The 22343-nt window shown below is 39.4% G+C and overlaps 1 protein-coding gene and 1 long non-coding RNA gene across 3 annotated transcripts in view; both read left to right on the top strand.

Annotated features, from left to right (window-relative positions):
• Window positions 1-22343, top strand: part of XKR6 (XK related 6) — a 234341-nt gene that overhangs the window by 10096 nt on the left and 201902 nt on the right. The gene's annotated exons all lie outside the window — the stretch shown is intronic.
• Window positions 1-22343, top strand: part of LOC129149440 (uncharacterized) — a 50054-nt gene that overhangs the window by 4383 nt on the left and 23328 nt on the right. The window contains exon 1 of one of the 2 annotated variants that reach the window (XR_008556334.1): window positions 13107-13186. The exons of the other annotated variant lie outside the window; for it this stretch is intronic. This is a non-coding gene — a long non-coding RNA (uncharacterized LOC129149440). Of the gene's footprint in view, window positions 1-13106; window positions 13187-22343 lie in introns of those variants that run through there. 2 annotated transcript variants of the gene reach the window in all.

Here is a 22343-nt window from a genome sequence, read left to right as displayed (position 1 = left end):
GAAATGAGATTATATTTTAAACGAGATTTCTAGTAATTCTTCCCTTCTCTAAAGTTTGAGAGCCATTTGCTCTACAGGAATCAGGACCTGAGAGAAAAAAAAATCTGTCCTGAAGAAGTTACTATATGAATCTAGACACTGGTGTATTTTCAATGGGTTGTCAGAGTTGAAGCTTCATGTTAGTTTTGGAGGAACAGAATGAAAGTTTATGCCTCGTGTTCCCTGTATTAATAACAATAAATTGAGTAAGGGCTAATAGAAGTATTAGGGAGAGTGCAAGAGACATGTAGAAATCACCAAGGAGGAAAGGAAACTATAGTATGTTGAAAATTCTGTTTTCACAAATATTGTCTCATTTAAATTTGCATGTTTTTCAGGCCTATTTTACAGGTGATGGTATGAATTTAGAGAGGTTAAGTAATCTAAGTCACTTAACTGGTGGAGGAAGGCTTTGAAGCCAGATCTCACTAATGGCAAAATATGTGCAGTTTTTCTACATCAGACTTCTCTTACAATGGTCACGAGGCTCTTCTCACTAATGACTTGGCTTTACTGTGGGATTTTGCTGTTCTGGCTTATTGAAAGTGGAGGAATGATATTCTTGAACCACTGGGACCTCTCGAGGAGCAAGTTCTTTGAGACCTCTGCAGAGACTAGGGTAGGCTTATGACTTTTAATTGATTATAACCACTAATGTGATTCAAATTATTTTCAGCACTTTACCCCAATCTCTTTCCTAGGATAGACACACCTTCCAATCCTGTGATATTCCACATTAGAAGGAATTTTTAGGGTTGACAGTACCCTCTTGGCCACTCTTCATTCCTGCAGGTCTCACCTAAATGCTGTACCCATAGGTTGGTTGGTTCTCTGTTGACCTGTTGGAAACACCAAGAGCAGCAACACCTCTTTCCTTAAGGGTTTAAAGCATTTGTTTTCAAACCTTGGCTGTGCATTGGAGTTACTTGGCGAGTCAGATACTTGGGTTCCATCAAAAGAGATTATGGTCCAGTATGTTTAGGATTGGCCTTAGATCCTATATGTTTTATTAATCCTCACCCGAGGATATTTTTCCATTGATTTTTAGAGTGAGTGGAAGGGAGGAGGAGAGATGAGAGAGTTAGAAACATTGGTGTGAGGGAGACACTTAGATTGGTTGCCTCCTACAGGTGCCCAACCCGGGCCTGGGATCGAGCTTGCAACCGAGATACATGTCATTGACAAAAATTGAACCTGTGACCCTTCATTTCATGTTCTGACACTCTATCCACTGAGCCAAACTGGCTAGGGCAGAACCTATATATTTTAAAAGACTGTGTTTTCAGTAAGTTTCCCAAGCAGTAGACAGACAGGGATGAGAACCATAGTTCTATAGGCTGATTTCTACCAGTATTTACAGTGTTAGCTCTCAAGGAGAAGGAGTTTATATTAGACTTATTCAGGAATATTTTTTAAACTTAAGCACTGGGCATGTCAGATTAAGAGGGGTGGAATGTATAAAGGAAGCTCTGACGATGATTTTATTGGAACACCAGTATTTAGACAGTCTTTGATTGGAACTTATTCTTAGCTGGAATGGGTTGATGAAAGTGTATATTATAAATAGTAGCTATATTTGCTGTATACTATGGCATATGGGTTGTCATATACTATAGTTAAGATTCAGGATACTGTAAAGACATTTTTTAAAAAATATTTCTTTATTGATTTCAGAGAGGAAGGGAGAGGGAGAGAGAGAGAAACATCAATGATGAAAATCATTGATCGGCTGCCTCCAGCACGTCCCCCACTGGGGATCGAGCCTGCAGCTCAGGTACGTGCCCTTGGCCGGAAATGAACCCGGGACGCTTCAGTCCGCAGACCAACGCTCTGTCCACTGAGCCAAACCAGCCAGGCAAGACATTTAACATTAAACCTGTATGGTATATAACTGAATATTCCTTTGACTCAGAAGCTCCTTTGGAAGTTTGAAGAACTTCAAGGTCATTATTAACACAAATGATCACTGTTGGTATTTCAGAAGTGCCAGGTTAGAGGTATTTTACTGTGTTGGGAAAATTGATATTCAATGAGAGTTAATTTCATGTCTCAAATTTTCAGAAATGTTGTATTTGTTGAAATCGGTGCCAAGGATAGGATTCGTAAAAAGAAACTGGTGAATGACAGGGGAAAATTGACCTAATAGGTATTAGATGAATATCAATAGAGATGGAAATGAAGGGAGCAGAGAAAAATGACTGACTTACATTTTGTTTGATAGATCATGGTGTTGAATAGCTAGGAGAGTGGATCGGAAGGGGTCATATAGTGTTTTATTTTACTACTTCATGCTGGTAAGGACACCTAAAATCTACACACACCAAAATAATATCCTTTTGAGCTCCATCCAGGAATGTACTGTGGCAGTGGTGAGAAAACCCAAGGTCCTGGGGGAAGCTCATCAGAAATCCTAGGAGAGATGGGACACAGGATATATAAAAGCAAGTACAGTGTAGAGTGGGTTGGAGTCTCTGTGATCCTGGATCAAAATGAGCAAAACTCCAAAGCTGTCAGTTTGCTTGGTCATAAGGAAGACAGTTTTGGAGATGTCAACTAAATAGTAGTTATAAATAGCCCTGTATATTTAGGATGCTTTCATTTTGCCTTCTGTAAAGCAGTTTTCATTAAAGCTGACTCTGAAGGAACAGATTATGCCTTGCAATAAAGAATTTATGTATTCAAAATTTAAGCAAAATGGTTTTGCTGAGACCTAGTGGGTAATGGTGGGCCTTCGGGTTGGAAGAGAAGAGATTCCACAGAAAGGATCTGTTACTCCATTTGCAGATCAAGCAAAAATTGTTAAAACAAAACTGACGTTAAAAGCAATGACATCTGTTTGAAGCATTTTTGGACTGTATTTGAGGTTTCCATTATTTGATAGGTACCACATAAATTTTAGATAGTTTTCAAGGTGTAGTAATCTAGGATTAAAGGAGATGGTATTTGTCAGGTACATTACAGGATATTGAATGGGTCGCTATGAGATCAGAGTTTGTCATTTTGCCTATTTGCTTGCCATTTGCAGTTCACCATTTCAGTTTGTGGTATGCTCATATCTACCGTAATGTGATATATGCATTCATGAAAAATCTCTCATTCTGCAAAATCACACTAAAAATAATAGGGCTGTAGAAATATAGGATTAAGGTGAGACTACTTAAAGAAATGTAACCTTGTAACCAGAGCATTAACAAACACATGACAATCCAAATAAAAATGCTAGCACAGTAGATAGTGACATATGCACTCAGTATCATACCTAGGTGATTCCATGCTTTATTTTATCCTGGAACATGCTTTTTTTTTTTTTCTTTTGATATGTAGATTCTTGTAGGGATTAGCTTCTACTGGAGGCCACTGTCACCAAAATTAAAGCTCTGATCCATGGTGTAGCTTCTTGTGTGCCCACAGCATCATCAGGTAATGAAACAACGGATATTGAAGCCACTAAGTCAGCTGTCACTACTTGTACCAAAGGGAGGCACTTTGGTAAGATTCTCACTGTTTTTCTTAAAGTCTTCATTATTTCCCATTATTTGCGAAAAATCTTGCCTTTGATAGCTTCAAACATTAACATGCTGGGAAGATTCACTCGTGAACCAACAGTCTTTCCTCATCACACTGTTGTCATTCGCATTTTGCCAGTCATGTGTTGAAGGCATCCATGTTACAGAAGCATACACTGTGGCATGACTGATATATTTTTGAATCTGTGATGGTGTCAAGATGCAGCTCTTGAAAACATCAAGGTTCAATTGTTTGGGGAAGTTCTAGTTTTGGAGATACTGCAGTGTTTCAAGGTTAAGTGAAATATATTGCACTTCTCATGCTTTGTTGGCCCTTATATACAATAAAGAAGTGAAGAGGGGCTGTTTCAATCCACTTTTAAATTTCTGCTTTTGTAACATAGTCATTAGATGGAATGTGATAATGTCTCAATGCCATATCAGCACTTGAACTACATATATGGAGCAGGAATGGTTTTAAACTTTAGTTCATTTGAAAGGGGGTTATAGTGAGGCTTTAAATTAAAATTCATCTGAGCATACAGTAAACAGAAAAAAAATGCAACAGTAGCCAGTTGTCAAGGACAAGACTGATGGGTAGAATAAACAGACAGCTTACAGCAATATAAACAATCTGTTTTCAAAGTGTTTTTTTCTTTTTTAAGGATGCTTGGGAGAACTTCCAAATTAAGTAGAAGTTACTTAAATATGAAAGGCAGTGAATATACAACATGTTTGTTAGTGACTATTACAGTGTTTCCTCAACTATAATAACACAAATTTCTTTAGCTTAACACAATAGAAATGTATTGTCTACTGTGGGTCCCCTGGCAGATGATGCCTTTGACATCCTTTAGGGACTCAACACTCAGCATTCAGCCAGTGAAAAGAAAGAAAATGTAAGAGAAAGAATAATTGCTTCTTAAAATCCCTAACTTGAAGTGACACTCATCACTTGTGGTGACATTCTATTGTGGAGAAGTAGCCCTGTGACTGTACCCAGATTAAAGGAGGCTGGGGAATGTAGTTCTGCTGAGGCAACAGTTTTGTATAATTCTGTGCTTAGCCCAGGTACCCTTCAGATTAAAAGAGGTATAGTGTCTGTGTGTGTGTGTGTGTACGTGTGTACGTGTGTGCGTGTGTACTATTGATTAAAGGGTGAAAGAGACAATTTCTTTTTAAAAACTTTGATTTATGTTTTAATTTAATATTTTCCAATATGCGAGCCATGTCAGGCCTCTCTCTCATTGTGTCCTTTAAAAAATACAAAAACTATTTTTATCCTGAGGATCATACAGAAACAGCCCATCCTCTATTTCAATTGGTCAGGTAAAACAAATATTTAAATTAGATTTAAAAAATATAACAAAGTTTAATCATTTTAAGTGTGATCCATATTAAACTAAAATATAATCAAATAATACTAGAGTTTTAAATAAATTTTCTTCAGATGAAATTACACTAAGGTAAAATGGCTTTCATAGGCGAAATAAAAAGCATTATGGCTCTTATGCTTGAGGCTTGTCAGTTTTCAAGTTTTAAAAAATATTTCATCTGGTTTAGGACAGTTTGGGATATGTGACCACAGCTAATGTAACTTTAACAAACCATGTCCTGTACCTGGAGACCTTGTCTGCACTATTACCCAGGTTACTACTTTTACTAGTAGAAGTCACTCTTTGTTTTTCATGTGTTAATTTACAGGCCACCAAACATATAACCTAAAATTTGTGCAAAATTTATACCTAAATTTGGAAATTTATACTAACTTTATATGACTAAAGCTTAATGAATTCTGTTTGGTTTGTGTGTTAATAACCACATGAATTTAAATCACCTAAAATTTCCTTGAAAAGGTGTTAAAGCATCTAAATTTAATGTTAAACTGAAACCAAAATGTTTTCATCAAAACATGTCAGAATATTTTATACGTTCTTATAGAAATCCATACAATATTTAAAAAATAAAGACCTGCTACTCTAGTATTGAAGGTTTAACAGTTAATGGTTTTAAGATATTCTTTTAATTTCAAACATTACTTAGGTTACATTTTCTAATATTCTTAATTGGCTTTTTAAAATTAGGTTACTAAAACATTAATAAATATATGTTCATTTAGAGGCTATTCTTTAATAATTAAAGTTCCTCTACATAATCTTACCACTAGTTGAAACTGTACTGGTGGTTTAGATAAGGATCCTTGATTTTTTTCTTGCAAACTAAAATCTGTGACCTGTATGGCTAATAAGTAATTAATATTTTATTAGACTATTGTACTTGAGAGATAAAACTGAAAATTATAGTTAGAATAAAAGTTATACATTGAGTGACTCTGTTTGAACCTAATCAAAATAAGTACTGTTACACCCATGGATCCCAGAACATAATGCTGCTGTAGATGTTACAGTGCTTACACTGTGTTTAAAACCTCATTATTGGGTGGTGGGCACACGGTGCAATGTACAGATCTTGTAACATGGAAACCTACACCTGAAACCTTTATGTTCATGTTGACCAATGTCACCCCAATCAATTGAATGAATAAATATTTTTTTAAAAACCTCATTTAAAAATTTTATTTATTGATTTTAGAGAGAGAACGGGGAGAAAGAGGGAGAAGCAGAGGGGCGGGGGAGAGAGAGAGAGAGAGAGAGAGAGAGAGAGAGAGAAAGAAGGAAGGAAAAGGAAGGAAGGAAGGAAGGAAGGAAGGAAGGAAGGAAGGAAGAAAGAAAGAAAGAAAGAAAGAAAGAAAGAAAGAAAGAAAGAAAGAAAGAAAGAAACATTAATTTATTCCATCCATGTATTCATTGGTTGCCTTTTTTATGTGCCCTCACTGGAGATCAAACCTGCAACCTTGGCATATTGGGACAGTGCTCCAACCAAGCTACCCTGCCAGGACCATAAACCTTTTCAATTTTCAATTCATAAAGCTCACTTGGGTGGACTCTCCAAAAATCTTATTTAGTGGCATTATAGTAATATTAATTAACACAGACCCTAGGATATTTTCTTAAGACCAAGTAAAAAATGAATTGCTTAACTTTAAATAATAGTTACTCTTGATTGACATGAATATAAACTCAAATAACAATTTTTAAATCCAAAAAATAACACCTCATACCTATGCAGATAGCTTCTATAAAAAGACTAGAAAATAACAAGTATTGGTGAGAATATGGAGAAATTGGGACCTTTGTGCACTGTTAATGGGAATAAATAGTGTAAGCCATTATGGAAAACTGTATGGTGGTTCTTCAAAAAATTAAATAAGGAATTACATGTGATCCAGCAATTCCATTTCTGGGTATATACTCAGAAGAATTGAAACCAGGTACTTGAAGAGATTTATACACCTGTATTCATAGCAGGATTATTCATAATAGCCAAAAGGTGGAAGTAATCCCAGTGTCCATGAATGGATCATGGATAAACAAAATGTAGCACATACATATAATGGAATAGTATTCAGCCTTAAAAAGGAAGACAATTCTGACACATGCTACATCATGGATGCACCTTGAGGGCATGCTAAGTGACATAAGCTGGTAACAAAAGGACAAATACTGTGTGATGCCACTTTTATGAGGTACCTAGAGTAGAGTAGTCAGATTAATAGGGACAGAAACTAGAATGGTGGTTGCCTGGGGCGGGGGAAAGGAGGAATGGAAAGGCTGAGATGATGAAATGAGTTCTATGGATGGATGCTGGTGGTAGTTGCACAGCAATGTGAGTGTACATCATGCCACTGAACTGTACCCTTAAAAATGGTTAAGGCAGTAAGTTTCATGTTATGTGTATTTTACCACAACTAAATGAACAAACAAACCCATCAGGTATTTTCATTTCTTTCTAGCCCTACTCACAACTTAAATGAACAAACAAAATCTTTCTCTCACGCTCAATCAGGACTGTAAAGGGAAGTCTGAACATGGAACCTAAGTTGGGCTTCAATGATGGGTAGGAATTCAACACCAGTTTTGAGAGGGGAGAAATAAGGCTCTATGATGCAAATATAAGTATAAATACACACACTCACAACACTCATTCCCCACCCTCAAGCCCCTAAGGAAGTATTTCATTGTAATGCTACCTTGAAAACAGCTGCAGCCAACTTGGGTGGCTTGTGACAGTTCCCCAAGGTCTGGTTGGCTCAGGTGGTAGTTTCAGTCTCTTGCCTTTGAAATGTTACATGAACTGAAAATAATGTAGAGGCTTATTTTAATCTGTTTTCTGTGTAGATAAAGTCCAGGGATCTAGTGGGAATTAGTACCTTAATAATCAGTTATTTGCTTTTTATAAAGAAAGCATCTGTCAACTTGTAGTCCAACTGTCAACCTTAGATGGCTCTTTTCTAGCTAGATGCCTGCTTCTTGGGCAACTGGACTCCTGTAAGCTCAGACAGAACCATTCAGTAAATAAGATTTAAAGAACACAGGAAGAGCTCACTTGATACTTGAGCAACTGTCTTTAAGAGTTTTGGCTCAGTTGTATTTACAGCCAAACATACAGTAAAACTAGAAGTTTTCTGTTTGATCCAAGCTCCTCCCCCCCCCCCTTTTTTTTTAACTCTCTCAGATGTTTGTGCTTAATTTTTTTTCTTTTATGATTTTTCCATAGTTGGGATATGTTGTATCCTTTTTGTTTTCAACTTTAATGTGTCTATACAAAAGTTCTTTTTTGGTTGAGAATCAGGTTGTACTCTTTGATAACTGCCCGATGACTACCTGCAGTCAAAGAAGTAAGACTTTTAATGAGGTAATCTACTTTTAATACATTTATTTTCTTGGGCCACTTGTAATTTTCAAAGTTTCAAAATATTATTAATTCTTGAGGTTGCTGTAGGTTGACCCCAGATATGATAAACTTTTGAAAGATTATACTAGAGTAGACTAATTCATTGCTGTGCATGTGAAATTATTGATTTGACTGGAATAAATATTTATGGTCTGCTAGTAATTTTGTCCTTAATAGTATTCTTTTGGATAACCTCTCCCTCCATAAGACAGTTTCCTATTATTTCTGCCTGTAGGTTGGAAAACCTGACTCCTACCCAGTCACTATGGCTCAGTACCCTGCTCTCTGTGCTGTAATGATCTGTTATCTCTGTTATAAAACCAAGTACATGGGATTGGTTTCGTGTGGTTTGCAGTTAAGAAGGACCTCCAATTTCATTCCGGTTTCTATGTCAGAGAGGCCTTGATTTGGGGTGGGGGAGGGGCTTACCTTGGTGTGTACATTAGCCCATTTTAATGAATTTAATAAATTTATTCTATCACAGTTTGGGAGACCAGAAGTCTGAAACCACGTTGTCAGGAAGACCATGATCCCTCTAAGACTCTGGGTAGAATCCTTCCTGGACCCTTCTTAGTTTCTGCTTTCATTGTCAAATGGCATTCTTCCCTCTGTATTTGTGTCCACATTTTCCTTTTCTTATAAGACACCAGTCATATTGGATTAAGGCCCAGCCTACTCTCGTATGACTCCATCTTAACTTATTACATTTGCAACTACCCTGTTTCCAATAAGGTCACATTCTGACATACTGGAGGTTAGGACTTTCACATATCTTTTTGGAAGACACAGTTCAACCTATAAAACTTGTGATTTTTCTTTAACATAGGTTTAAAAATTTTTTTTTATAGTTGACTCAGTGTCAGTTTGACAAAAAAATGAAGGCATTTTGGGCTTGGATATAGATAAATCTTCAAATAGGGAAATTAGGTGTTTATGAAAGTAGCTGTAATGAAGGTTACCAACAGGTAAATCTCTAGTTTTGCTGTAGGTTAAACAGAGCCTTTGTAGCTGGACTATAATGTATAACGTTACCTGTTCCACCTAACTTCATGTTATAACAAGTGGAAATATGGTGGGCTTCCTTATCCATCACTTTAGCTCTGCAGATAATGAATTTTTCTCAGTTTTCATAGTGTCATAGGCTTAAGCTTTATAACTATTTGCTGAGTTCTCAGAGCCTTGGTTTGTTTGTCCATTGGTAGAATGAGAATTCTACCTACATGGTAGGGTTGTTCAAGGTTTGGATGAGATGATGTTGGCATAGTGTCTGACACATGATGTGTTTTACTCTGTGGGAGTTGCCCTCTCCTCCTCTCCATCTTTTCTTAGCCTTGGCCATGCTCAAAGTGGCTGTCAGCGGAGCAGCTGGAGGCCGTCGCGCTGCCAGCAGTAACATCTTGCTGCCAGTGGTGCCAGACTGTGCCCAGTGTTGAACTGCCTAAAAATAGCAACCAGGAAGACGGCCAGAGGAGGTCTCTTGCTCTGATTTAGAGGCTTTTGGGAGGGTTTTCTTTGAGAAAGGTATTCATGCTTTATTAAGATGCACTAATTGCCTGTGGGTCTCAGTCCCACCTGGTGAGGTGCTGTGGGCGCCGTTACACCCTGTGTGCCTGGGAGCGGACCTCATCTGCTTTCTGCCAGGTTTTAAATAGTCTTTGGAATTTGCACTCAACCCAAGGTGAAAGCTTAAGGTTTTCTTTGAGCATGCATCTCGTCTTGGGCATACTTGTTGCTTTCTAAGTTTCCCAGTACACATGGGTACTTTTGACTGCCCTAATTTCACAAAGCAACTCTCTTCTTAACATTTCCTCCTAGATCTCAAGTGGTCTAGGGTTTGTCTCAACTGTCATCTTTTACCTCCAGTGTCTACAAATTGTTCCTCTACTTTAAAATGTTTACAAACAATGCCAGTTACTTCTCCAGCATGGGAGGGTTTGAGTTAGGCAAAACAGACTGCACCTGTGTCGTCCTCCAGGTGGCTCCCAGACAGGTTAGAACAGAGTTACATAATAATTTGCAAATCAGGTTGACTGTTTTTTCTGGAACCAAGGAGCAAGGCCTCATTCTGGGAAAATAGTCTGCTGCTGCACCAGAGATGGGGTAGGGCAAGGACAATTAAAAATGCCACAAAACTTGCCTACCATTTTAAGTTAATGCTCCCTTGATTCCATGTAGAGTTGATTGCTACAAATCTTTGTTTTTCAGAGCTCTGACAAACTTGGGTCTGGCAGTTGGTGCTTATCTTTGATGTTATGGTGTGGTGGGGGAAGCTTGGAGCTGCCTACTCCAACATTCTGACATTACCTTATCAGATTTGGTTCTCTTGTGGTAGTCCACTTTAACACCCATGGAAGTCATTTCATTCTACCACCTCTACAAATGCTGCAGATAGGAGATGCCTCAATTCTTGACAGGCCCTCTTTCTATATCTCCCTGGAAATCATCATAGTTTCGGTTAAGCTGTTTCAGTATTGTTGTTGACTGAGTAGTTGTGTTAATACTAGTATTTGTTCCTATTAAATATTAGACTAAATAAATACTAAATATAAGATTTAAAGATAGTTTGGTGCCTTGTGATCTTTATATTTTAAGGCCATATTTATTTGGATTTTTCCTCCTGTACAAATGCACTTTTGAAATAACCCAAGGCAGTGCTAAATATGATTTGATTTATATACAATTTCATAGTTATGCATTTACTGGAAAAACTAAAGTACAGCTAAAATGGTCTTGTATCTATTGGTGGATAGTATGCATTCATAACCGGTTCACGAATATCCAGTCAGCATCATTTGGTAGAACATTGGACAGCGATCACTGCTTGTGGCTTTTTAAGACTTTCTACCCTCTTATGTAGCATGAGGTAGCATAACAGTGTATTCAGAAGACAGATTCTAGCATTGTATATGAACTAGAAGTGACCATTTGGATAAGACTTTGAGATCCCTAAATTCAAGAATGTATATCTTTCTGGTGTTCTTTGCCTGCTTTTGTTCTTGATCAATCATTTTGACACTTCATTGGGAGTCACTGTTAATTTTCAGGAGTAAGACCTAGGAGTTAACATGTTACATTTATTCTGAAGACTGAGTTGGGGAAAAAATAGAAAACAGTTGGTAATAAATTATGGTTTGTACTAAGTGAATCTGAGGCTGCTGTGATCCTAGACCAGTGTTTGGCAAACCGTGGCTCATGAGCCACATGCGGCTCTTTGGCCCCTTGAGTGTTCTAACGCCACTTCTTCAAAATAGACTCGCCCAAGCCGAAAACCGACTTCTGTGCATGGGCCACGAAGTTTCAATCGCACTGTACATGCACGCCCGCACGTGGTATTTTGTGGAAGAGCCACACTCAAGGGGCCAAAGAGCCGCATGTGGCTCGCGAGCCACGGTTTGCCGACCACTGCCCTAGACTGTATGTCATCTTACCACCTTTTCCTTATTGCCCCTTACCTTGTTTGTCTAGGCATCAATTTGAAACACAATTTGGTCAAAATTCTTCATAAAAGCATAGGAGTTAGTTGATCTTTACTCCTCTGCTTAAAATAGTTATTGCCAAGGGAAAGGTTGGATAACTTAGTATTGACATGTTGCTTCAGGTGATTTTCTTGGATTGAAGGTGTATTTTAACTCCATTGGTATATCTAGTTCTTTGATATACTCACACATGCACACAGTATCATTTCTAAACTCCTCATTGGGGAGGTGAGGTTACCTTTGTTTTGCAAATTAGTAAACAAAACTTCAGTGGCATTGTTTCTTGAGTAAGTGATGGTGGTGTTCTAGTAGTCAAGTCTAGTTTTATTTAAAATTTTTTTTAAAAAAAATTATTGATTTCTGAGAGGAAAGGAAGGAAAGAGAGAGATAGGAACATCAATGATGAGAGAGAATCATCGGTCGGCTGCCTCCTCATGCCCCACACTGGGGATCGAGCCTGCAACCCGGGCATGTGCCCTGCGACCTCCTGGTTCATAGGTAGACACTCAACCACTGAGCCACACTCACTGGGCTTTTTTTTTTTTTTAAATTTATCTTTATTATTGAAAGTATTACAGATGTCCCTGTCCCTCCTCCCCCCCATTGGCCCTCACCCCTCATCTCCATTCCCCCCTTCCATCCCCCATAACTTCACACTATTGTCTGTGTCCATGGGTTATGCATATATCCTTTGAGACAGCTTGCAGGGACCTGGAGAGTATTATGCTAATGGAAATAAACCAGTCAGAGAAGACAAGTATCACATGATCTCACTTGTATGTGGAATCTAATGAATTAACATAAACTGATGAACAAAAGAGATCCAGAGACATGGAAGCATGAGGCAACCTGATGAATCTCAGAGGGAAGCGCGCTAGGGGACAGACAGTTGGGAAGAGATTAACCAAAGAATTTATATGTATATATGCATAATTTAAGGCTAGTTTCTTTATAATATTTCATATCTCAGAAATGGGTTTTGAGAAACAGTTTATTACATGGTTAGAGGAGAAGAACAGTGGGTATAGTTAGAAATTAGTGGATAGAAAAGGGGGATCCTACGAATGAAAGACCTTCACTGTTATGACGTGTGTGTGTGTGTGTGTGTGTGTGTGTGTGTGTGTGTGTATTTGTGTTTATTATTTTAAGGTCATATTCCTAATGTTTTAATGTTTGGTTCTTTTGAAAGGAACCTGATAAAACAGCAACTTAAAACAAGAACCACCTGAATTTTCACTTCATTTGATTTCATTTTCTTTTTTCCTTTCAGACCTTTCATTTTCCCCAGAGGAATCTATAGGGGAGAAGACTTAGAATAACATAAATGTAGGGGCAGCACAACCAAGGGGAAAAGGCTAACGATAGCACTGAGTAAGTGCTGGGAAAAGAGCCTGAACACCAGTGGGGGAGAGAAGGGAAAAGTAGCAAATGCCTAGAGTAATTGACCTCATTCTAGCATGGCTGCTATGACACACAATTGCAGAGTTTGATATTGTAAAGGATCAGAGAACTGTTGGCTCTGCTTGAGGCACTTTCAAACCTCACTACTGTACCTGAATTGAAGCAGAAGCCTGCGGGACCATTGGCTTTCTGGCTGTGAATAGGCCGACTCACTGGGGAAGCAAGCAGGAAGTAGTGCTGGCCTGTTCTCATTCATTCTTCCCCATTGCAGACAGGGGAGATTGTAAGGGTAAAACTAAGATGAGAGTGACTCCTCCAAAAAATTATTTTTACCTTACCAGTCAGAATCATGTGTCTGTAACTTGCTGAGATAGCTGGGTTGTTGACTGGTTGTCTTTTTTATGGTTGTTTATCCTGTTGTTTTGCATGTATTTTTTCAATAAGGGCTGGGCCAGGCACAGCAGAGATTTAGAATGAAGTACAATTTAAACTCTTCATTTAATTCTGTGACTGTAGATATCTTGGACAGGTCAGTGAACTATGCCTCAGTTCCTCAACTGTCAAGTGAGGTAACAATAGTACATCTAACTCATAGGGAGGATAAATGAGTTTATGTATCTAACGTGCTGAGACAGTGTCTAGCACAAAATAAGGGCTGTATTAAGTGTTGTTGTCAGAAACTGAAAAAGATGAGTAAGAGGCTATGCAAACAAAATGGATATGTATTTTATCCCACCTGAAGTAGTGATTTTACTAAATTCAGTATGTATTTTGTTACTCATTATTTATTTTTTAATTTTTGCCCTTTGATTTTATTATGGGGCTTAATTTTATCATGGATGTCTATCTCCAGCAGATACAGAACATAATTATGTGAACAAGGAAAGACATGGTACATGAAGATTTTTTTAATACTATGTCAGAACCTGAAAAATGACAATGGCAACAAAAGAGACAAAATCTCTGATATACCAAGTCATATTTTTCCTGCAATTGTAATTATGTCTTAGAATTAAGTGCATATGGAAATAGAGTGTGCAATAAATGCTACTGTGTAATGCTTATATTTTATACAAAACAGTATTTTATAAACCATCTCATGCTTGAAAGACTGATAATTATTAGGACTGACCCTCAGAATATGGTTTAATGTCTTCTAACGAATTTTTATTAAATTTGTTGACTTTTTGATAAATTTAAATGGCCTTATTTTATTAGAAAGTAATTTTAGCTTATGATTACTGTTTTTGCTATCTTCTATAATAAAAGCATAATATGCTAATTAGATCAGACCCAAGCCGGGGCTGCGAGGGAAGTCCGGGTCCCGGGTGCCTGCCAGTGGCCAGAGGGAAGCCCGGGTCCCGGGTGCCAGAAGGAAGCCAGTGCCGGCAGCAGGGGGAAGGGAAGGCCTATTCTTGCACAAATTTTGTGCATTGGGCCTCTAGTGGTATTATATTAGTAAAGTGTTCTATTTTCCCTGTTTTCATGTACAGGGGGAAAAAATTGGATATAATAAACCTTTTCTCTTTAAGAAAAGCTGTTTTCTTTTTCCTAAAGTGATCTTTTTGGAGGCCTATGTCCAAAAAGATTGGCTATAATGAGAATAAGTGACGAATGCATAAAAGTGTCTGTGAGGTCTTAAACGCTTATACGATGTAGTTCTGCTAGGACTCAGCCATTGCATGTGACATTGCTGTTAATGGATAATGGTTTAAAGAGCTATTGAAAACATTGTGGCTCATTACCGAGTTCTTTTTCTGGCTCTCAAGTGTCAGCCAGACAGACCAACTTAATTAAAACTCTGGAGGTTAAATGGCTCACTGGGTTAACCAATAGGCCTTTTGTAATAATGTCTTAAAATTTTTAGAAAATTAAAAGGCACAGATTTATATACCTGGTAAGCCAAAACAAACCAAAAAAGTGAAGTTTCTCTTTTGTAATTTATGGAGAATTAAGTGTGTTCCATAATTTTTTAAGTTCCAATTTAGCTGCCTTTCTGTGAAATTTGAAATGAAACTACTTAGTACCTTATTATAATAAAACATTAGAATTTTTCCCGTATTTCCACAATTGATCAGAGCCACTCCTTAAGTTGTAACCTTGGTGAATCTTAAAATATCATTTGGAAAATTCAGGCCATAAAGCTTCCATGAGTTCGGGATGTTAGAGTATAGCTCTTGTGGGCTAAGAGAAGGAAAAGGAGACACTTTTCTGGGTTTACTATATGGTAGGTGTATATATTCCTATTTAATATAGCCCATGTACATTATCTGCTTCTCCCTCCTTCCTCTTAACATTTTTTGTACCCTTAACTCTTAGATTTATTTCTCTATTAATTTTTTTAAAGCATTCTAGAGGCTTTCATTGTTAGCTTCCTTTTATTATTAGATAGGTTCCTATCTTGGAAAATAAAAAGGAGATTTTTTTTTTTTTATCTTGGGCATGTCACTTAATTTTTCTGGCTCATTGTTTTTTATTTAATATATGATAGAGTTGGAGTGGGGTTGCATGGAGGGGGTCAGTGAGGGAAAAAGGGGGACATATGTAATATTTTCAACAATAAAGATTTAAAAATATATATATGATGGAGTTGGATTGCTTTTCAGATTGACATCCTGTGAAGTAGGATAAAATAAGATTGATCGTTCTGTAGATCTTTCTCTTGTTTTCTTTTTTATTTTACTCAACTCCATGTATTTGCCATGACCTGAATAACTAAGTGACAATTCCTTTAGGCAGGCTAAACCCTTATTCTTTACTTTCCTTTTTTCTAAGTTAAGCCAACCAGAATTCTGAGTTGCAGGTACTTGATAATATAGTTTAATAAATATCATTGTATAAATACATTAAATATGAAACTCCTACTGAGAAAGATTTGTAATAGCTTCTAAAGTAAATTAGTAAGATTTATTAAGGGGCTGAAAATGCTCCCAATATTGTAAAGAAGTGTAAAGGTCCTGGAACTTGTTTACATTATGTACATAAAATTGGATCCAGCTTAACCATTGGACCAAGTATTTTGATTGCAGTTTGTGAGATTTGCAAATTTCAGTTGGGCACAAAGGGTTACTGATGTCCTAAGTTTGTAAGGACATTATGAGTAAAGACACTAGACAGGAATTAGCCTGGGAGATGGGGTGGGATGGGAGGGTTTTGGATAACTTTGGGATATAGATACTGAGTAGATTTATTGAGGAGTGGAAAATGTCTCAAGGTAGGTAGTGGTGGTGGAGAGATAACTTTAAATCCCAGCCAGAAGAGTTTAGATTGTGGGTAGGTAGATATTTGGAAATCTTTGTTTATTCTTAAAAATGAACAAAAAGAAGGGACCTTGTCTCTTCTGGTCTTTAAATGTTGTTAATTTGATTCTTAGAGCTTCTGCAGCCATCTTATCACCCTGTGAGGATTGTAATTTCCATTCCATATTCTTGAATTTAATTTCTCCTAGGTACTCTGCTTAGATCAGGTCCTATTGGCAGTTTTGATATGATTGTATGTTTTAATGAGTCTTAACCTTTGCTATGTTCTAATGTGGTCATAATATTTTAGAATCTTATAGTTGGAAGAGTCCTTGGAGAGTAGTCTGCTCTATCTTCCTAACCAGCACAGGAACCATACTCTTAGTTTTTGAAGTGATTGCTCTATTTCTGCTGGAATGCATGAACTATTTTTAAAGACAGCTCTTTCCATTGGTAGATTTCATTTCTTTGGTTAAAAGCTGCCTTTCTGAGCTTTATGTCAGATCCATTTTCAGGATTCCAGCCCATTAGAGGGACAGTTATGATGCCCTCTTCTAAGCTTTCTTTTCTCAGTCTAAATATTTTACTTTCTCTTACTTTGTATTTCAAGGTTCCCCACATTATTCTTCCCTATCTTTTGTTTATTCTACATCTTAAGACCCAGAATTGAACATAATAATATCCTTTAAAAAACTCAGTTATGTTGTTGTTAGCAGCAAGCAACAGAAAACCCCTTCTTGCCTCGCTTAAACAATAAGGAATTTACTGTTTTCCATTTAGAACTGGACATTTTCTTCATATTTGAGTATTGCAGAAATTGATTCATTTTGAATATTTAAATGAATAGCATATCAACGTAGTTAATAGTATTGTCCACCCTTGATGATTCATAAAGTAATGATGTGTTCTACCATTGGTATGTTTTATATTTGATGAAACATGACATTATTTTATTTTTAAAAATATATATTTTTATTGATTTCAGAGAGAAGAAGGGAGAGGGAGAGAGAGATGGAAATATCAATGATGAGAGAAAATCATTGGTCGCCTGCCTCCCGCACACCCCACACCAAGGATTGAGTCTGAAACTCGGGTATGTGCCCTGACCAGGACCTCCTGGTTCATAGGTTGACGCTCAACCACTGAGCAACACTCCCGGACAACACATTATTTAAAATAGCAGGAGGTCTCATGCATAGGGTGGATCCACGATTAGCAATCTCTTTTTTTGCTTTGATTATATCAAGACCCAGCCTGCCAGATAGGCTTGCCCTCACAGGGTTACAAGATGGCTACAGCAGCACTGAGCATCAAATCGTTAATCAACAATATCTAAAGGCCAGGAGAGAGAAAGTTATCCCCTTCTTTCTGTTCATTTTTAAGGATAAACAAAATTTTCCACAGTGCCTCTCCTTGATTAGAATTGTCACATACCCATTCCTCAACCAGTCATTGACAAGAGATAAGGAGTCACCATTATTAGCTTAGTGGTTCTTAGTCTTATTGTACCAGAATGACCTGGAGAACTTATTAAAACACAGGTTGCTGGGATCCACCCCCAGTTTTAGTATTTTTTGCAATGTGGACTGAGAATTTGCCTTCCTCACAAGTTTCTGGGTGATGCTGATGCTGCTGGTCTAAGGAATGGAGAGGTAGGCCTGGTCTCCCTTAAAGTGCATAGCCATATAAAATCAAGAAGTGAGGTAGGCAATTGTCTATTTCTGTCCCAGCCTACATCAGTGATATTCCTAGTTGGTGTAACACACTAAAGTGTGGTCATTACTGTGGGTTTATACAGTATTTATTATTAGCAGTAAACTAAGTTTCAGGAATGATTTACTTAAATCATGTAGAGTAGCTTAAGTAGATTCAAGATAAAATTTGTTACTCTCTGACATGCTTTCTTGAGAGGGAGAGAAAAGGGTGACTATTTGTGACATCACGAAGAGTGTGCCCCTTTGGTAGTAAATAGTGTATATTAATAATAGCTGGTGTATATTAACTCATTTAAACATCGAGGTGAATTCATCATATAGGTACTGGTAATAAATATCCACATTTCACAAAGGAGGAAACTTAGGCCCAAAGAGGTTAAGTAATTTTCTCAGTGTCATACAGCTAGTAAATGTTTTAGCCATATGTTCTACTGAATTCTGTCAGATGGGTCCTCTGTTGCAGAAAGGGTAAGGTGGAGAGGTTTACTGTATATTTTTGGCTTATGCCAGTACAGTGGGATTAGTGTTCTGATAATTACTACCTCCCTCTCTCCTTCCCTTCCTCCCTAGCTTCCTCCCTTTTTTCCTTCTCTGGTTCATTTCTACCTGTATTTGAGTAATAGATACATTTGGACTTGTGTAGAACTTAAAACATTATGTTAGCAATGTCTGCTAGCTTTTTGCCTTCTATGAAATTTATAAACCTGTTTCCTTAGTCTTTCTGCCCATATTTGGGGGAGAGAAAATTGTGTAGATCAGATTGTGAAGAGACCTATGGTTAAATACTTATTTTGTTGTTGTTGTTGAATGTTTTGATATGGGGGCTAATTATCTGCGTAAGGGAGATTATGTTGGTCAGAGCCTTTATGGCCAATAATGAACCAAACACAAAAGTTTTTAGTTGCTTCAGAACTGTTGAGAAAGCTAAAAAAAACCTCTAGGCCAAGCTTCTAGGCATGACTCCCAAAAGCAGACTGAAAAACCAGGCTGCCTCACTTCTTGACATGCCCTGCTTAGCGCTCTAAGCTGTAGCCATTGTGAACAACTGATCATGTTCTCTCATTTGTAGGTCTTTGTGTAAGCTGTTCCTTTTGCAATCATCTTTTCTTGGCTAACGCTTCTTATCCTTCAGGTCTCATTCTAAATTTTACCTGAAAGTTTTTACTGATCCTTCCATCTTAATCTCTTTCAGACCATTCAGATGCTCCTGCTTTCTGCTCCCATTGTATCCCCCTATCATGGTATTTAACCTTTTATTATTGCTCATTGGTCTGTCTTTTCCCCACTCCTCACTGTGTCCTAGCGTATAGCACAACATGATGCTTGAATATAGGAAGTTAAGTGATTTAGATTTTAAAAGCCACTGATTGCACATTTGAAGCTTCATTATCAAGAAATAGATGCCAATCACTAACTTTTAAGTTGTAATTTATAATTTTCATAATTGTAATTGACTTGACATATTTTTGCTTTGGTTTGAGTGTAAAACCTTTTGTAGTCTGTCTAATGTAACTTAATGGAGAAGGGACAACTAATCTGTTTGCTAATAATTTTATGAAGTTAGGAACTGGAAATCTCAGAAGTTTGTAATACAGATAGACTCTTAAGAAAAACCACTTGTCTTTGAATAATTTTAGGTGTACAGAAAAATTGTAAAGACAGAACAGAGATTCTCTCACCTCCTCACCTGGTTTCCCTTATTGTCTGTGTCTTCTATTGTGATGGTTCATTTGTCCAAAGTGAGAAACCAATTTTGGTATTGCTACATTACTATTAACTAAACTCCAGATTTTATTTGGACTTTACCACTTCTTCTGTTTGTGTCTTCTTTCTGTTCTAGGGCACTGAATTGCATTTTGTTGTCACATCTCCTTAGTCTCCTTACCTTAGTGACAGTCTTGTTTTTCATGACCCTGACAGTTTTAGGCATCTTGTAGAATGTCCCTCAGTTGGGGTTGGTTTGATCATCTTTTCATGATTAGACTGAGGTTGTAGAATTTTGGAAAGTATACTTACGGGGTACAGTGCACTTCTTGTCATTTATATCAAATGGCTTATGTCACTAATATCAAAGGGTGCATTATACTTACATGACATCATTGCTTAACCTTTATCACTTGATTAAACTGATGTTTGCCAGGTTTCTTCACTGTAAAGTTCTTTTTCCCACTCTCTTCTTTGAAACCAAATCACTAAATAGCTCCCCCTCAAGGACTAGGGTGGGAGGGGGACAGAAGGGGTGGAGACTTAAACTCTACCTCCTGGAGATGGTGGTATCTCCTTGTTATTTAGAATTCTGTAAGCAACATTTGTTTCTTCTCTCCTCTAATATAAACATTTAGATTTATCACTGTGAAGTCACTTTGTAAATATATGACATATCTCATTTAAAAGAGAATTCAGCTGATTCTACACTTGGTGAATACTTGCTGGACATTTTCCCTCTTAGATCTATTAAACGATAGGCCACTAAGGGGACTCATTTTTATGGTGACCTCTTTTCTTTCTTTTTTAAAAATCAGGCTTCAGTGTTATTCGTCAGTTCCTAATCTGATAGATACTATTTATAAAGGAATAAAACCTCTTATGAGGGAAATTATTCCTAAATAAAGCATTAAAATGTAGCACATGTTTGAACATAGATTTGACCCTATGCTTAACAAAAGGAGATTTTGGTCACAGTTATAATGCCCTTTGGGCATGGTATTAATTGATTTTGGAAATTAATTTAAAATGAAACTTCATTAGACAGCCATTACTCTTGCATTTTTATTTTTTCTGCTCTAAATCCTTAGTGAAAGCATATGCTCTTCAGTAAAAAACTGTAAACTGAAGTTTTATTGTTGAAATATTGCCTGGTATTGTAATGATAAATAACTTGCATTTTAAAGAAGCATTCTTTTCTTTTGTGATGGATTTTTGAAAAGATATATTACTAAAATTGCATAATCTTACCTTATAATAGAGAAACATGCAAATTGACCGCACCTCCGCTATGCCCATGATTGGGCCTGCCAGAGGCTGGGGGCGGGACTCCAGGTGGCCCATCCGGCCGTTGGGAAGACCAAGATGGCTGCGGGCAATCCAGTAAGTTCCGGGGGTCTGAATGGCAATCGCCACCAGCGGGGCGTGTCCGGGCCGAGCCCGGCGCTCCCCCGGGTGTCTGGCGCTCCCCGGGGTGTCAGCATGGCGATCGCCACCCGGGGGGCGGGTCCGCTCCGAGCCCGGCGCTCCCCGGGGTGTCAGCAAGGCGATCGCCACCCGGGGGGGCGTGTCCCGGCCGAGCCCTGCGCTCCCCGGGGTGTCAGCATGGCGATGGCCACCCGGGGGGGCGGGTCCCGGCCGAGCCCGGCGCTCCCCGGGGTGTCAGCATGGCGATCGCCACCCGGGGGGGCGGGTCCGCTCCGAGCCCGGCGCTCCCCGGGGTGTCAGCATGGCGATCGCCACCCGGGGGGGCGGGTCCGGGCCGAGCCCGGCGCTCCCCGGGGTGTCAGCATGGCGATCGCCACCCGGGGGGGCGGGTCCGGGCCGAGCCCGGCGCTCCCCGGGGTGTCAGCATGGCGATCGCCACCCGGGGGGGCGGGTCCGCTCCGAGCCCGGCGCTCCCCGGGGTGTCAGCATGGCGATCGCCACCCGGGGGGGCGGGTCCGGGCCGAGCCCGGCGCTCCCCGGGGTGTCAGCATGGCGATCGCCACCCGGGGGGGGCGGGTCCGGGCCGAGCCCGGCGCTCCCCGGGGTGTCAGCATGGCGATCGCCACCCGGGGGGCCGGGTCCGCTCCGAGCCCGGCGCTCCCCGGGGTGTCAGCATGGCGATCGCCACCGGGGGGGCGGGTCCGGGCCGAGCCCGGCGCTCCCCGGGGTGTCAGCATGGCGATCGCCACCCGGGGGGCGGGTCCCCTCCGAGCCCGGGGTTCCCCGGTGTGTCAGCATGGCGATCGCCACCCGGGTGGGGCGTGTCCGGGCCGAGCCCAGCGCTCCCCAGGGTGTCCGCATGGCGATCGCCACCCGGGGGGGCGGGTCCGGGCCGAGCCCGGTGCTCCCCGGGGTGTCAGCATGGCGATCGCCACCCGGGGGCGCGGGTCCGGGCCGAGCCCGGCGCTCCCAGGGGTGTCAGCATGGCGATCGCCACCCGGGGGGGCGGGTCCGGGCCGAGCCCGGCGCTCCCAGGGGTGT

The sequence above is a fragment of the Eptesicus fuscus genome, chromosome 6 (assembly GCF_027574615.1).
Source record: "Eptesicus fuscus isolate TK198812 chromosome 6, DD_ASM_mEF_20220401, whole genome shotgun sequence".
Taxonomy (NCBI): Eukaryota; Metazoa; Chordata; class Mammalia; order Chiroptera; family Vespertilionidae; genus Eptesicus; species Eptesicus fuscus.
The sequence above is the reverse complement of the archived record's forward strand: the minus strand, read 5'-3'. Positions and strand labels throughout refer to the sequence as shown.